This window comes from Zea mays, chromosome 5, assembly GCF_902167145.1.
Source record: "Zea mays cultivar B73 chromosome 5, Zm-B73-REFERENCE-NAM-5.0, whole genome shotgun sequence".
Lineage (NCBI taxonomy): Eukaryota > Viridiplantae > Streptophyta > Magnoliopsida > Poales > Poaceae > Zea > Zea mays.
Window position 1 is genome coordinate 188,087,919 of NC_050100.1, and position 16,332 is coordinate 188,104,250.

Consider the following 16,332-nt stretch of genomic DNA (forward strand, 5'->3'; position numbering starts at 1 on the left):
TTAGAAATATAAACGAGTCCACGAGAGAGGGTGAAAAAACAAATCGCAACCAAATGGAGAGTGTGACACGGGATTTGTTTTACCGAGGTTCGGTTCTCGCAAACCTACTCCCCGTTGAGGAGGCCACAAAGGCCGGGTCTCTTTCAACCCTTCCCTCTCTCAAACGGTCTCTCGGACCGAGTGAGCTTTCTCTTCTCGATCACTTGGAACACAAAGTTCCCACAAGGACCACCACAAGTTTGGTGTCTCTTGCCTCAATTACAAGTGAGTTTGATCGCAATGAAAGAATCAAGAAAGAAGAAATCAATCCAAGCGCAAGAGCTCGAAAGAACACAAGCAAATCTCTCTCTCTAATCACTAGGGCGTTGTGTGGAATTTGGAGAGGATTTGATCTCTTTGGTGTGTCTAGAATTGAATGCTAGAGCTCTTGTAAGTAGTTGGTGTCACACCCGGTTTTAGAAGGCAAACCGAATGCGAACCATGTACGTGCCAGGATCAGTTATTCACGTACACAGCAGTTACATAATATGGACATCATCACACAGTGCTCAAAATAGTATTAAAAAGGGAAATAGTCGATTACATCATACGTCTGAGACGTCCATATAGTCCTTACAATAAATCAAAGTGCAGAAAAGAAACGTAGATAACCGCGGCCTTCACAGGCAGCCGACTGGGGGTTGCCGCTAACCCACACCTAGAACTCGTCGTAATCTTGGAACTCCTGGAAGTCTCCTTCCACAGCTTCATCTTCGCCTGAGCAGTGGTTGCAATGCTGACAACCTGGGGATGGGGGGGTTTGGTGTGTAGAGCAAGGGTGAGTACACATCAACATACTCAGCAAGCATCCTGTTTGGCTGTAGTGGACTAGCTTTATGTGGGGATAAGTCAAGCAGTTGCTTTTAGTTGGTCAGATTATTACTTACTAGTAGAAAGCCAGGTTTTAGCATTAACCCAAATTATTAGCCCGATGTACCCTTTCCAAACGGAAAGAATACCACTTACCAGCACCATAGTCATAATCAAAACCATCGATCTCATAGCCACCTGTACCAAAGTGTCTCTGATCAAGTACCACTAATCACTGGAGCTCCCTTGGCCGCTCATAACCGCGAGCACGGCTGATATATCAGTTTTCAAACACTCTGCAGAGGTTGTGCACTTTACCCACAAGCCGTGATTCCCATTCTGCCCGGAGAGAGCTACTCCCCATTGACCACTACCTAGGTGGCCTAGCAGGGCATCACTACGTAGCCTTTACAAAGATTCCCCGGGGCTGTAGCCACCCGTTAGGTTTCCTAAATGCACCGCACTCCTCCCCAAGGGGCGAACCCAAACTTGGCAGAGCGAGCCGCATACACCGAGCCCCATTGACGGCACGACGGCTAAGTGAACTACACCCCGGATCCTCTAATTATTCAGCTAAGGGCACCCCATTCCACCCTTATGGTTGCACTGTTTTCCCGGGCGGTCATCCATAGAACAGGTCCTTACGGAGAGGCACTCGAGAAACCGCTCGAGCCCCCTTGATGACCACAAGTACAACATCATAAATAAGAGAAGGGAAAACAGCGTATCATAGATAATCTCATCATGTTCATTGATTAGAGTTTGAGCAATAGCATAAAGCTAAACAGTAATAATCCAACCCAAATAGGTAAACAAGGACATGGATAACAAAAGCTAGTCAATCCTTAGGCATAAATGTGTAAAGCGGGAGGTGAATTAAATAATGAGTAGGACATAGATAGGTCAAGGGACACTTGCCTCCACCAAACGACTGCTGCTCAGGGGCTTCTCCTGCGGGTTCCTCGGGCTCCTCAACCGGATCGTTCTCTATGCGAGCACAAACATACATACATCCACACATTTAATACAAAAGAACAGTACACCATACAATAGAATGCAATAAGTAAACAGACGTTCCACGCGGGCTCGTGAGTACGGTTAAGAGAGAAAAGAGGAAAAGACAGTCGAGAAACGATCACGTTACATGATTATAAATTAACTACTCGCTTAATAGAAGGAAATTTATGTAGACACTATGTTTAGCGTAAAGTAAAGTCATGTTTCATGTCTAATTATTATAAGCAGGTGGAGATAAATAAAAGGATGGTCGCGCGGCGAGACGCGCGACAAAGCTCTCTAAAACAAATTAAGAAGTTAACGACTCGTCGCGCGACCGAGCACGCAGCGAGACACTTCGCCTTAGCTAAGAGGAAACGTTAAGCGTCGCGCGACGAAGCGCACGACGGCACACGTCGACTAAACTGAGTCCAAAGTGGAACGTCGCGTGAATACACACGCGACGTTACACCTTAAACAACCTGAAACAAAAATGGATCGTCGCGCGACGAAGCGCACGACGCAACACGAGATAGAATATGAATTTAGACAAATCCGTCGCGCGGCGAAGCGCGCGACGCAACACGCTAATTAACGAATAATCACCGCGAGCGTGGGCGAGCGAAGATACGGTCGGGCGAGGCCGGGACGGGGAAACGGGCGACCGAGCTGGGGCCAGGGCGGTTGAACCGGCCGGGGGCGGCCGAGCCGGCCGGGGCCGCGCCGGGGACGCGCCGGCGAGCAGGGGAGGAGCGGGGGCGGGCGGGCGAGCGCCGCGCGGGGCCGGGACGGGGCCGAGGGCGGGCGCCGAGCGCCGCCGCGGGGAGGGGCCGAGCGGGCGGGCCGAACGCCGCCGCGGGCGAGCGGGCAGGGGGCCGAGCCGCCGCGCCGAGGGGCCGAGCGGGGGTCGAGCGGGTGGGCCGAACGCCGCCGCGGGCGAGCGGGCAGGGGGCCGAGCCGCCGCGCCGAGGGGCCGAGCGGGGGCCGAGCGGGCGAGCCGGGGCGCCGCCGCGGGGAGGGAGGGGGGAGGGGCCGCGCGGGGGGGGCCGGGCGGGCAGGGGCCGCGCCGCCGCGCCGAGGGCAGCCGGGCGGGGGCCGCGCCGCCGCGGGTGAGCGCCGCCGGGGGCCGGGGAGGGGGCGGGCGAGGCCGGCCGCGGGCCGGGGAAGGGCGGGCGCCGCCGCGCGCGCGAGCCGAGGGGCGGGGAGGGCCGCCGCGGCCGGGGGACGGGCGGACGAGGGCCGCCGCGGCCGGGCAGGGGCGGGCATGGGGCGCGCGCGAGCAGGGGAAGAAGGGGGCGCGCGTGGGGAGAAGAAGGGGGAGGGAGAGGGAGAGAGAGAAGAGAAGGGGAGGGGAGGGGAGCTCACCTCGGGGTCCAAAATCCGGTGATCGCCGTCTCCAAACCCTAGGGCACCACGGGGAGAGAGAGGTGGGAGAGGGAGAGAGAAGTTGTTGCGCGGGAGATCCAAATGAGAGAGAGAGGAGAGGTGGGGGCGCATGGGGGGGGGTTGGGCGCCAGGGGCGCGCAGGCCGGGGCGGGCCAGGCCGGCTGAGCTGGGCTGGGCCGAACCACTTCGCGGATCAAAAACCCACGACGAGCACGACCACTAAACGGAATTAAATCGCGAACCGAAATCCGGAACGGAACGAGACGAACACTCAACATCAGACAAAGAAATGTGCTTCGGCATGATGCAACACCCATGACACTTAGGTTTTGGTTTATACATGACACGAACACTTGTCACTATACTGGTTTGAAATTGGGAAGAGGGAGCAAACGGGGAAAGAGAAAAGAGAGTAACGCCCGAATTTGGTGAGAGAAAAGAAGAAAAAATTCTGCCCCCAAATTCAGGGCGTTACAAACCTATCCCCCTTAAAAGAATCTCGCCCTCGAGATTCAGGGTTGGCTAGCAAAGAGCTCAGGGTATTTAGTCATCAGATCATCTTCACGCTCCCAGGTTGCTTCCTCCTCAGAGTGATGATCCCATCTGACTTTGCACATTCTGATGGTCTTCCTTCGGGTGACTCGGTCTGCAACCTCAAGGATTTGCACTGGCTTCTCAACGTAGGTCAAGTCCTCCTGGACTTCAAGACCTTCCACTGGCAACTGCTCTTCTGGCACACGCAAGCACTTCTTCAACTGAGACACATGAAAGACATCATGCACAGCTGACAAATTCTCTGGCAAACTGAGCTGATAGGCCACTTCTCCACGTCTTGCAAGAATCTGATACGGACCAATGTAGCGGGGTGCTAGCTTGCCTTTCACTCCGAATCTTCTGACTCCTCTGATCGGTGACACTTTCAGATAGACAAAGTCTCCGACTTCGAAACTCAGCTCTCTTCTTCTTGTGTCTGCATAGCTTCGCTGCCTCGATTGCGCTATCTTCAGATTCTCTCGGACCATCTTGATGTTCTCTTCGGCTTCAAGCAAAATGTCTGGCCCAAACACTTGCTTTTCTCCAGGCTGATCCCATTGCAACAGAGTTCTACAACTCCTTCCATAAAGCGCCTGAAATGGTGACATCTTCAAACTGGCCTGGTAACTGTTGTTATAGGAAAACTCTGCATAAGGCAATCGCTTGTCCCATCCGGACTGATCTTGCAACGCACAGGCTCTCAACATATCTTCAAGAATTTGATTGGTCCTTTCGGTCTGGCCATCTGTCTGTGGATGATAAGCTGAACTGAAATTCAGATGCGTGCCCAAAGCTTCATGCAACTGCTGCCAGAAATGAGAGGTGAACTGCGTTCCTCTGTCTGACACTATCTTCTTTGGCACACCATGAAGACAAACGATCCGAGACATATACAATTCTGCCAATACTGCACTGCTGTAGTTGGTCTTGACAGGTATGAAGTGGGCTGACTTGGTCAGACGGTCCACTACTACCCAAATGGAATCGTAGCCGGCTCGAGTGCGAGGCAATCCGACTATGAAATCCATACCAATTTCATCCCATTTCCACTGAGGGATCTGCAACGGTTGCAACAATCCAGCAGGTCTCTGGTGCTCTGCCTTAATTCTTCGGCAACTATCGCACATAGCCACATGCTCTGCGATTTCCCTTTTCATTCCGTACCACCAGAATTTCTTTTTCAGATCCTGATACATCTTCTCACTGCCAGGGTGAATCGAATAGGCTGTCTCATGAGCTTCCTTAAGAATCAATTCCCGAATGGACTGGACATTGGGAACACACAAGCGGTCTTTGAACCATATCACGCCTTCTGCATCTTCTCGAAAATCTTTGCCTTTGCCTTCTAGAATCAGTCGCTGGATCTCACTGATCTTCTCATCATTCTTCTGCGCTTCTTTGATTTCACGCTCCAAGGTAGGTTCCAACTCAACTGTGACTCCTCGCGAATTGTTCAGAAATCCGAGACTCAACCTGTCAAACTCCTTGGCCAACTCATAAGGCATCGGACGAGCAACCATCAGATTGACTTGACTCTTTCTGCTCAAAGCATCTGCCACTACGTTTGCTTTGCCTGGATGATAATGAATCTCCAACTCATAGTCTTTGATCAACTCTAACCATCTTCGCTGCCTCATGTTCAACTCTGACTGAGTGAATATGTACTTCAGACTCTTGTGGTCTGTGTAAACATCGCATTTCTGTCCATACAGATAGTGCCTCCATGACTTCAGTGCGTGAACCACTGCTGCCAACTCTAGATCATGGATTGGGTAGTTCTTCTCATGAACCTTCAACTGTCGGGACGAGTAAGCCACAACTCTTCCCTCTTGCATCAACACACATCCCAAACCCGTGTAACAAGCATCACAATACACCGAGAAGGGCTTGTGCACATCAGGCAAGACTAGGACAGGCGCTGTAGTCAACTTCTCTTTCAGCGCTTCAAAGGCCTCTTGACAATTCTGGGTCCACTTGAACTCAACTTTGTTGCCTAGCAACGCTGTCATAGGTTTCGCAACCTTCGAAAACCCTTCAATGAATCGTCGATAGTATCCGGCCATTCCAATGAAACTCTTGATTCCTCGGGCATCTGTTGGCGCTTTCCAGTTCAAAATGTCTGCCACTTTCTTCGGATCCACAGCCAATCCTTCCTTGTTGATTATGTGACCCAAGAACAGGACTTCACTGATCCAGAATTCACACTTGCTCAACTTTGCATACAACTGGTGCTCTCGCAATCTCTGCAATACCATCCTCAAATGATCTGCATGCTCTTCTTCGCTTTGAGAATAAACCAGAATGTCATCAATGAATACCACCACAAACTTATCAAGGTAATCCATGAATACACTGTTCATCAAGTTCATGAAGAACGCTGGCGCATTGGTCAAACCAAAAGACATCACTGTGAACTCGTACAAACCATACTTGGAAATGAATGCCGTCTTCGGAATGTCCGAAGGTCGGATCCTGAGCTGATGATAACCTGACCTCAGATCAATCTTGGAGAACACACTGGCTCCTCTCAACTGATCGAACAGATCCTCTATTCTGGGCAAAGGGTACTTGTTCTTGATCGTGACCTCATTCAAAGCTCGGTAATCAATACACATCCTCTTGGTGCCATCTTTCTTTTCCACGAACAAGACAGGGGCGGCCCAAGGCGAGGTGCTTGGCCGAATGTAACCTTTCTCTGACAGCTCATCAATTTGCTTCTTAAGCTCATCCAACTCTGGTCCAGATATTCTGTAAGCTCTCTTGAAGATAGGGGCGGTTCCAGGAAGAAGCTCTATGGCAAACTCAACTTTCCGCTCTGGTGGCATACCCGGTAAGTCCTTTGGAAACACATCTGGGAACTCGGACACAACCTTGATGCTCTCAATTGGGTCTGCTTCACTGCTATCAACAGCTATCTGATAACAACTTCCTTTCTTTGGCTCAGGCGGGACTAACTCGGTCACCACTTCCTTTCCTAGTGGAGACACCAACTTGATTGTCCTCTTATCACAACTGATAACTGCCTGATACTTATCTAGCCAATTCATCCCTAGGATGACATCTATTCCCTGAGTACCCATTACTATAAGGTTGGCGGGAAACGCTATCCCCCTTATTTCCACACTTATATTCAAACAAATGCTATCGGCTCGAATTCTACCACCGGCTGAGTCAATTTGAATGGGGGTTGACATGGCAGTAATTGGAAGATTATGTGCTTCTACCCATGATGCAGTAATGAAAGAATGCGTTGCTCCAGTATCAAATAACACTTCTGCAATATGGGAGTCGACTGGGAACATACCTACTATCATGCCGGGGGTCTCCTGAACTGCTTCAGCCTCCAAGTGGTTCAGTCTTCCATGATTATAGCGCGGCTGAGGGCGATTGCCTGCTCCAGGCTGAGGCACATTCTGCTTTGCTGGGGCATTGGGGCCTGACTGCTGCTGGGCTGCCTTCTTCGGACATTGCATCACCCAGTGGCCTTGCTCTCCACAGTGGAAACATGCTCTGTTTCCAACCTGAGCTGGTGCTGCCTGACTGTTCTGCTGGTTTGCTGGGGCAGGAAGACGAGGTGCCTGCTGATTCTGCCTCTGAAACTGACCTCCTGACTGATTGCTCTGACGGTTCTGGTACTGATGCTGAGGATACTGCCTTTGGAACTGCTGATGCTGAGGTGGACGCTGGTTCTGCCTGAACTGCTGAGGTTGATTGCCTGAGAAACGAGGACGACTGCTGCTTCCAGGCTGGGGTCCACTGATCTTGCGCTTACGATCTTCCATCTCCTTACGCTTCCTTTCTGTCATGATTGCTCTGTCAATCAGGTGCTGGAATGTCGGGAAGGTGTGATTCATCAGTTGGTACTGCAGAGGGTCAACCAAGCCTCTCAGGAAACGGTACTGCCGCTTGGCGTCGGTGTTGACATCTTCAGGAGCATAGCGAGACAATTGCAGGAACCTGTCCCGGTACTCACTGACAGACGATGACCCTTGCTTGAGGGCCAGGAATTCCTCCTTCTTCACTGTCATCAGACCTGCAGGGACATGGTACTGACGAAAGCTACCTCTAAACTCTTCCCAGGTGATGGCGTCAGGGTGGGCATGGGTGGCGAGGTAAGACTCCCACCATGATTGGGCTGCTCCTCTCAACAGACGGGGACCATACAGAACTTTCTCCCTGTCATCGCACTGAGCGGTATGCAACTCCCGCTCCACAGTGCGCAGCCAATCTTCAGCATCCATAGGGTCAGAAGAATGAGCGAACGTTGGTGGATGACCTCTCATGAATTCAGCACGCTTGTCTCTGGGCATCTGAGGCATCTGAGGTTGAGGTGGTGCCTGCTGCTGTTGCTGCTGCTGCTGCTGAATGGCGGCCAAAGTCTGACCGATGGCTTGAACTGCCTGAGTCTGCATCAGAAACATCTGCTCGATGGACATCGGGGGCGGGGGCGGTAGGTGCTGCTGCTGGGGCACCTCATCCTGTTGAGCGGCTCGCTCCTGCTGAGCACGCCTTCCTCCTCTGCGCCTGTTCTCTGACATCTGCAGAATGCAACCACATATCAGAACTGATCTGGCAAATCTTGCAGCATAAGAAAAGAGTATAGAATTCTTCAACAGCACTGAACAGATGAGCATCTTCGCTGATCTCCAACACAGACCACACAGCTTCTCAGATAAAGAGGAGAGTGGAATAAAAGGTTTCCCAACTATATAACTAACTCCATTAACATAATAGGTAAACCAAAATGCAGGGGACACCCACACTCTGGTGACAGTCATTACAAAGATCGAAACCAAACATAGTTCATCATGACAACCATAAATGCACATGACATGGCAAACTACCCTGTCTAACTAAGACTAACTAAGACCGAGACTAACGCTAAGACTGAAGCTTCTATGTATATATTTCGTATTAATTACAAGATCCAACTCTAACGATCTATGGTTCTAGAGTTATCTTGGTCTTGCAGTCGGGATTGCCATAAGACTGGGATCCACGCCGAGGTGAGCGGTACAGGTGCTGAGTCCCGACGGGAGCGGGGGAACCACCATCCAGGTGACGACGTTCCGCGCGCTCAGCCCACAGCAGGGCGATCTCAGCACGAGCCCTACTCAGCTCGTCTAATGCATGGTCCAGCTCCGTGTTTAGCACGGCGGCTAGGTTGACTGTGCTGCTCAACCTAGGATTGCCCTCACCGACAGGTGAGACAATCACGCCTCCTGTGCTGCCAGATGGACGGCGGGGGTAATACTTCAGGTCAAGACCGTCAGCTGCCCCACCGAAAACCGAGCAGTAGTGCGAAAGCGCACGCCGTGCAGCATCTTGCATGGCTGCCTCAGCTGAGTCCCGCTCAGAGATAGAATAGTGCTCTGAGTAGGCCTCCGCACCCTGGAGACTGTTCTCCGGGCAGCGCACCAAGCAGGTTGCCTCCCAGCGGTCCGGGTAGACCCCGCGACTGTGCTGGTAGACCACACAGCGATACTCGATGGACCAAGTATGCCGGTTAAATGCCCGACGTAGCAGGGTGTCGAGCGCATCGTGGAAGTGGCACCCGCGAGCAGCGTCGCGAGTGATGGGTCGAGCAACCCATCCTTCCGGCTCAAGGTTAGCAGAGAAGTCGGTGTCATGGCTCGAGCTGTCGTCGCCACCTCCGTCGTCTGGGTCTCCTCCAGCAGCTACTCCAGAAGCTGGGACGCCCAGTGGTGGTGCAGGGGGCGCCTCCAGAGGAAGCACAGGGGAGCAGCTCCTCACAGACTCTATCTCCTGGTGGAGCGAGAAAGAAGAGCCCTGCTGCTCCTGTCGTCGACGTTCCTGCTCCTCATGCAGGCGGTGGTGTAGTCTCTCCAAGTGGCTGGACTGTCCGGCCACGGGACGGCGAAGCGGACGCTCAGCAAGGCGAGAGGGTAAGAAGGGGATGACGGACTTTCGTGCAGTGTGTCTAAGTCGAGCCATCTACAAAAGACATCGCAAGCAAAAGGGTGAGAACAGAATTAATATGACCAGCAAATAATGAATCATAAGTAAATGAAGGATTAGAATAAAACATGATTTTTAGCAAGGTATAATATATAGTAGAACATAGGTTTGGTCGGTATGACCAACTTTTGAAGGGATATCAAAGTCAAGGCAGAGGCAGAGGTCTATAGTCCTTAGAACGACCATTCTACTCTAGGTTAGCGGTCCTACAGTCAGCACGGCTTTGATACCACTTATGTCACACCCGGTTTTAGAAGGCAAACCGAATGCGAACCATGTACGTGCCAGGATCAGTTATTCACGTACACAGCAGTTACATAATATGGACATCATCACACAGTGCTCAAAATAGTATTAAAAAGGGAAATAGTCGATTACATCATACGTCTGAGACGTCCATATAGTCCTTACAATAAATCAAAGTGCAGAAAAGAAACGTAGATAACCGCGGCCTTCACAGGCATCCGACTGGGGGTTGCCGCTAACCCACACCTAGAACTCGTCGTAATCTTGGAACTCCTGGAAGTCTCCTTCCACAGCTTCATCTTCGCCTGAGCAGTGGTTGCAATGCTGACAACCTGGGGATGGGGGGGTTTGGTGTGTAGAGCAAGGGTGAGTACACATCAACATACTCAGCAAGCATCCTGTTTGGCTGTAGTGGACTAGCTTTATGTGGGGATAAGTCAAGCAGTTGCTTTTAGTTGGTCAGATTATTACTTACTAGTAGAAAGCCAGGTTTTAGCATTAACCCAAATTATTAGCCCGATGTACCCTTTCCAAACGGAAAGAATACCACTTACCAGCACCATAGTCATAATCAAAACCATCGATCTCATAGCCACCTGTACCAAAGTGTCTCTGATCAAGTACCACTAATCACTGGAGCTCCCTTGGCCGCTCATAACCGCGAGCACGACTGATATATCAGTTTTCAAACACTCTGCAGAGGTTGTGCACTTTACCCACAAGCCGTGATTCCCATTCTGCCCGGAGAGAGCTACTCCCCATTGACCACTACCTAGGTGGCCTAGCAGGGCATCACTACGTAGCCTTTACAAAGATTCCCCGGGGCTGTAGCCACCCGTTAGGTTTCCTAAATGCACCGCACTCCTCCCCAAGGGGCGAACCCAAACTTGGCAGAGCGAGCCGCATACACCGAGCCCCATTGACGGCACGACGGCTAAGTGAACTACACCCCGGATCCTCTAATTATTCAGCTAAGGGCACCCCATTCCACCCTTATGGTTGCACTGTTTTCCCGGGCGGTCATCCATAGAACAGGTCCTTACGGAGAGGCACTCGAGAAACCGCTCGAGCCCCCTTGATGACCACAAGTACAACATCATAAATAAGAGAAGGGAAAACAGCGTATCATAGATAATCTCATCATGTTCATTGATTAGAGTTTGAGCAATAGCATAAAGCTAAACAGTAATAATCCAACCCAAATAGGTAAACAAGGACATGGATAACAAAAGCTAGTCAATCCTTAGGCATAAATGTGTAAAGCGGGAGGTGAATTAAATAATGAGTAGGACATAGATAGGTCAAGGGACACTTGCCTCCACCAAACGACTGCTGCTCAGGGGCTTCTCCTGCGGGTTCCTCGGGCTCCTCAACCGGATCGTTCTCTATGCGAGCACAAACATACATACATCCACACATTTAATACAAAAGAACAGTACACCATACAATAGAATGCAATAAGTAAACAGACGTTCCACGCGGGCTCGTGAGTACGGTTAAGAGAGAAAAGAGGAAAAGACAGTCGAGAAACGATCACGTTACATGATTATAAATTAACTACTCGCTTAATAGAAGGAAATTTAATGTAGACACTATGTTTAGCGTAAAGTAAAGTCATGTTTCATGTCTAATTATTATAAGCAGGTGGAGATAAATAAAAGGATGGTCGCGCGGCGAGACGCGCGACAAAGCTCTCTAAAACAAATTAAGAAGTTAACGACTCGTCGCGCGACCGAGCACGCAGCGAGACACTTCGCCTTAGCTAAGAGGAAACGTTAAGCGTCGCGCGACGAAGCGCACGACGGCACACGTCGACTAAACTGAGTCCAAAGTGGAACGTCGCGTGAATACACACGCGGCGTTACACCTTAAACAACCTGAAACAAAAATGGATCGTCGCGCGACGAAGCGCACGACGCAACACGAGATAGAATATGAATTTAGACAAATCCGTCGCGCGGCGAAGCGCGCGACGCAACACGCTAATTAACGAATAATCACCGCGAGCGTGGGCGAGCGAAGATACGGTCGGGCGAGGCCGGGACGGGGAAACGGGCGACCGAGCTGGGGCCAGGGCGGTTGAACCGGCCGGGGCGGCCGAGCCGGCCGGGGCCGCGCCGAGGACGCGCCGGCGAGCAGGGGAGGAGCGGGGGCGGGCGGGCGAGCGCCGCGCGGGGCCGGGACGGGGCCGAGGGCGGGCGCCGAGCGCCGCCGCGGGGAGGGGCCGAGCGGGCGGGCCGAACGCCGCCGCGGGCGAGCGGGCAGGGGGCCGAGCCGCCGCGCCGAGGGGCCGAGCGGGGGCCGAGCGGGCGGGCCGAACGCCGCCGCGGGCGAGCGGGCAGGGGGGCCGAGCCGCCGCGCCGAGGGGCCGAGCGGGGGCCGAGCGGGCGAGCCGGGGCGCCGCCGCGGGGAGGGAGGGGGGAGGGGCCGCGCGGGGGGGCCGGGCGGGCAGGGGCCGCGCCGCCGCGCCGAGGGCAGCCGGGCGGGGGCCGCGCCACCGCGGGCGAGCGCCGCCGGGGGCCGGGGAGGGGGCGGGCGAGGCCGGCCGCGGGCCGGGGAAGGGCGGGCGCCGCCGCGCGCGCGAGCCGAGGGGCGGGGAGGGCCGCCGCGGCCGGGGGACGGGCGGACGAGGGCCACCGCGGCCGGGCAGGGGCGGGCATGGGGCGCGCGCGAGCAGGGGAAGAAGGGGGCGCGCGTGGGGAGAAGAAGGGGGAGGGAGAGGGAGAGAGAGAAGAGAAGGGGAGGGGAGGGGAGCTCACCTCGGGGTCCAAAATCCGGTGATCGCCGTCTCCAAACCCTAGGGCACCACGGGGAGAGAGAGGTGGGAGAGGGAGAGAGAAGTTGTTGCGCGGGAGATCCAAATGAGAGAGAGAGGAGAGGTGGGGGCGCATGGGGGGGGGGGGGGTTGGGCGCCAGGGGCGCGCAGGCTGGGGCGGGCCAGGCCGGCTGAGCTGGGCTGGGCCGAACCACTTCGCGGATCAAAAACCCACGACGAGCGCGACCACTAAACGGAATTAAATCGCGAACCGAAATCCGGAACGGAACGAGACGAACACTCAACATCAGACAAAGAAATGTGCTTCGGCATGATGCAACACCCATGACACTTAGGTTTTGGTTTATACATGACACGAACACTTGTCACTATACTGGTTTGAAATTGGGAAGAGGGAGCAAACAGGGAAAGAGAAAAGAGAGTAACGCCCGAGTTTGGTGAGAGAAAAGAAGAAAAAATTCTGCCCCCAAATTCAGGGCGTTACAGTTGGGAAGTGGAAAACTTGGATGCAATGAAAGGTGGGGTGGTTGGGGTATTTATAGCCCCAACCACCAAACTTGACCGTTGGTGGAGGCTGTCTGTTTGATGGCGCACCGGACAGTCCGGTGCACACCGGACATGTCCGGTGCCCCAGCCACGTCACCAATGCCGTTGGATTCTGACCGTTGGAGCTTCTGACTTCTGGGCCCGCCTGGATGTCCGGTGCACACCGGACATGTCCTGTTCATTGTCCGGTGCGCCAGTATGGGCACGCCTGACGTCTGCGCGCAGCGCGCGCATTTAATGCGTTGCAGGTAGCCGTTGGCGCCGAAATAGCCGTTGCCCCGCTGTTGCACCGGACAGTCCGGTGCACACCGGACAGTCCGGTGAATTTTAGCGAAGCAGCCGACGTTAATTCCCGAGGCTAGCGAGTTCCGGAGGCCGCCCTTCCTTGGAGCACCGGACATGTCCGGTGTACACCGGACAGTCCGGTGAATTATAGCGGAGTGGCCTCCGTAAATTCCCGAAGCTAGCGAGTTCCGAGTTTGAGTTCTCTGGTGCACCGGACATGTCCGGTGGCACACCGGACAGTCCGGTGCGCCAGACCAGAGGTGCCTTCGGTTGCTCCTTTGCTCCTTTGTTGAATCCAATATTTGATCTTTTTATTGGCTAAGTGAGAACCTTTTACATCTGTATAACTTATACACTAGAGCAAACTAGTTAGTCCAATTATTTGTGTTGGGCAATTCAACCACCAAAATTATTTAGGAACTAGGTGTAAGCCTAATTCCCTTTCAATCTCCCCCTTTTTGGTGATTGATGCCAACACAAACCAAAGCAAATATAGAAGTGCATAATTGAACCAGTTTGCATAATGTAAGTGCAAAGGTTGTTTGGAATTGAGCCAATGTAAATACTTACAAGATGTGCATGGATTGTTTCTTTGTTTTTAACATATTGGACCACATTTGCACCACATGTTTTGTTTTTGCAAATCCTTTTGTAAATTCTTTTTCAAAGTCCTTTTGCAAGAAAGTCAAAGGTAAATGAACAAGATTTTTTGCAAAGCATTTTCAAGATTTGTTCCAAATGCTTTTCCTTTGACTAAACAAAACTCCCCCTAAATGAGATCCTCCTCTTTAGTGTTCAAGAGGGTTTTGATTTATCATTTTTGAAATACTACTTCCTCCCCCTTTAGAACATAATAAGATACCAATTTGAAATTGACCAATTGAAAATCTCCAAATTTTAAAAATTAGGTGGTGGTGCGGTCCTTTTGCTTTGGGCTCATATTTTCTCCCCCTTTGGCACGAATCGCCAAAAATGGAATCATTAGAGCCCACGAAGTACTTTCTTCTCCTTTGGTCATAAAATAAATGAGTGAAGATTATACCAAAGTTGGAGAGAAGCTCGGAGTGACGGCGAAGGATGAGTAGTAGAGTGGAGTGGAAGCCTTTGTCTTTGCCGAAGACTCCAATTCCCTTTCAATATACCTATGACTTGGTTTGACATATACTTGAAAGCACATTAGTCATAGCATATAAAAGAGACATGATCAAAGGTATATTTATAAGCTATGTGTGTAAATTAGCAAAAGAAATTCCTAGAATCAAGAATATTGAGCTCATGCCTAAGTTTGGTAAAAGTTTGTTCATCAAGTGGCTTGGTAAAGATATCGGCTAATTGATCTTTAGTGTTAATGTATGAAATCTCGATATCCCCCTTTTGTTGGTGATCTCGAAGAAAATGATACCGAATGGCTATGTGTTTAGTGCGGCTATGTTCAACGGGATTATCCGCCATGCGGATTGCACTCTCATTATCACATAGAAGAGGAACTTTGGTTATTTTGTAACCGTAGTCCCGCAGGGTTTGCCTCATCCAAAGCAATTGCGCGCAACAATGGCCTGCGGCAATATACTCGGCTTCGGCGGTGGAAAGAGTGACCGAATTTTGCTTCTTTGAAGCCCAAGACACCAAGGATCTTCCCAAGAACTGGCAAGTCCCCGATGTGCTCTTCCTATTAATCTTGCACCCCGCCCAATCGGCATCCGAATAACCAATCAAATCAAATGTGGATCCCCGAGGGTACCAAAGCCCAAACTTAGGTGTGTAAGTCAAATATCTCAAGATTCGTTTTACGGCCGTAAGGTGTGATTCCTTAGTGTCGGGGACCATAATTAGGGGTACCCTCAAGACGCCTAATTCTCAGCTGGTAACCCCCATCAGCATAAAGCTGCAAAGGCCTGATGGGCACGATTAAGTCAGGGATCAGTCCACACGAGTGACTCGATCACGCTTCGCCCGAGCCTAGCCTCGGCCAAAGGCAGCCGACCTCGAGAGACTTCCGTCTCGCCCGAGGCCCCCTTTTTATGGTGGACACATCACCGGCTTGCCCGAGGCCTTGGCTTCGCTCAGAAGCAACCTTGACTAAATCGCCACACCGACTGACCAAATTGCAGGGGCATTAAACGCAAAGGTGGCCTGACACCTCTATCCTGACACGCGCCCCCGGCAGGGCCGAAGTGACCGCCGTCACTCCACCGCTCCACTGGCCAGTCTGACAGAAGGACAGCGCCGCCTGCGCCACTCCGACTGCAGTGCCACTCGACAGAGTGAGTCTGACAGGCAGTCAGGCCTTGCCACGGCGAACTACGCTCCGCCCGACCCCAGGGCTCGGACTCGGGCTAAGACCCGGAAGACGGCGAACTCCGCTCCGCCCGACCCCAGGGCTCGGACTCGGGCTAAGACCCGGAAGACGGCGAACTCCGCTCCGCCTGACCCCAGGGCTCGGACTCGGGCTAAGACCTGGAAGACGGCGAACTCCGCTCCGCCCGACTCCAGGGCTCGGACTCGGGCTAAGACCCGGAAGACGGCGAACTCCGCTCCGCCCGACCCCAGGGCTCGGACTCGGGCTAAGACCCGGAAGACGACGAAACTCCGCCTCGCCCGACCCCAGGGCTCGGACTCCGCCCTGGCCTCGACCGAACGACTTCCGCCTCGCCCGACCCCTTGGCTCGGGCTCGGCCGCGGCAACAAAAGGCAGACTCAACCTCGGCTTCGGAGGAACCCCCACGTCGCCCTGC